Here is a 1,757-nt window from a genome sequence, read left to right on the forward strand (position 1 = left end):
AGCTTAAGTCTACTTCTCTTCATGCAGATAATACTAGTGCTATCCAGATTGCTGCTAATCCCGTTTTTCATGAACGCACGAAACACATTGACATGGACTGTCATTCCATTCGAGAAGCCTATGAAGAGGGTGTTATATCAATTCCTCATATCACTTCTGATCTTCAAACGACTGATATATTTACTAAAGCTCTTTCTCGACAGCGTCATCAGTTTCTTGTTAGCAAATTGATGCTTCTTGACCAGCCAACATCAATTTGAAGGGGATATCAATCAGGAATAAAAGAAATCCGACATAATAAAGAGTTTCCTTCTTCGCAAGAATGAAAGCAAAGGAAGAGGCATTGAGCCTATTTGCTCAAAATATTGTCAGTGACTACGAAGAAATTTAGAACAAGTGCTAAGAACCACTCCCAAGGTACTGCCATTGAATAAGACAGAATTCAACAATAAAAAAAGAAGAATTATAATGCAGCAGCTTTAGCCTCCACTCTAATATATGATGAAACTTGCTATCTAAATTCTTATACTCAAGTGGGTAGAGCTGCACTCTCTACTCTTTTTGTCCCTTTTCTCTTCCTTCCTCTCTGTGCTAAGGATAATTCAGGATTCAAAACAAGGGTTTCGACTAATTAGAATTCTCATTAACTTGATGAAAAGAAGTTATAGAAAGGGCCTTATTTTGTACACACGGAGAACGAAAGATAAATGTGAAATAAAATAACAAGAATTACTAAATTTTCACCTTATTTCAAGCTATTTATCATTAAAAATATAATCATATAACTAGTCCTTTCTTTATTTAAGTAAAATCTAGCATAGATTCCAACTTGTCATGAAGTCTAACATTTAACAAAAGTTTATCCTTGGGCTTGGTAGCCTATATATCACTACATTTGTTCCGATCTTATCGTTTTGACTATTTTCTGGTGATTTGCTTGAACTTAAGGACAAGTTCATTTTGGAGGGGTGAGTAATGTTAAGGTTATAATTGTAATAAATAGTTGGGATTGAGTTAACAGATCATTATAGGCCTTCCTAGTTCACAAGCAGTTAGTACATATTAGGTGGTTATTACTTATTTAATGAGTCATTAGTCTTTATATTCTATGAATACAGCTATTCTATAAATACTCACCATTTGGGAGAATAGGGAAAAATAAATAAATAAATAAATAAAGCTATGGCTTCACCATTCCCCAATGAATTTAGGAAATTGTGCGTACCGTAAAATTGCCTTCTTCTTCCCCTAATCAACTTTTAAATTTTGAAGCAAAATTTGAAGTTATCTGGCTATCTCATTTATTGTTGTTATTTTCCTCACTATGCTATTTGTCTAGAAGCATATTCCATTGGAGGATAAATAAAACTCAAAAAGTACAGTATCATATTCATTGGCATAACAAAGATTAGTCCAACAAAGGATGACTAAATACTAAGAAAGCAAATGCGACCTACCCTTTAAAGAACTAAAAGTTTCTTAAACTTCTTAAGCATTATCATCATCATCAACTCCAAGCATAGCATCTTGAAAATTGTCATAGTTTCAATAACCACTTCATCCCAACAACCATCAATCAAATATATCTTAAAAAATCTACAGAAGAAAAACTTTGAAATGTTTTTCCGCTTATGGACCAAAAGCCCGCATGAACATTTCATTCCCATCTCCCATATTATCTTACAGAATTATCAATTTCTCAGGTACTAAAGAACATTAAACACGTAAGCATCTGAAACACATCCCCAAGCCCCCCC

At 33.5% G+C, this 1,757-nt stretch overlaps 1 protein-coding gene across 1 annotated transcript in view; it reads right to left on the reverse strand.

Moving 5' to 3' along the window:
- Positions 1–1,757, reverse strand: part of LOC110029581 (SNF1-related protein kinase regulatory subunit gamma-1) — a 32,868-nt gene that overhangs the window by 11,428 nt on the left and 19,683 nt on the right. The window lies entirely within an intron of this gene.

Source organism: Phalaenopsis equestris, unplaced genomic scaffold (assembly GCF_001263595.1).
Source record: "Phalaenopsis equestris unplaced genomic scaffold, ASM126359v1 Scaffold000596, whole genome shotgun sequence".
Taxonomy (NCBI): Eukaryota; Viridiplantae; Streptophyta; class Magnoliopsida; order Asparagales; family Orchidaceae; genus Phalaenopsis; species Phalaenopsis equestris.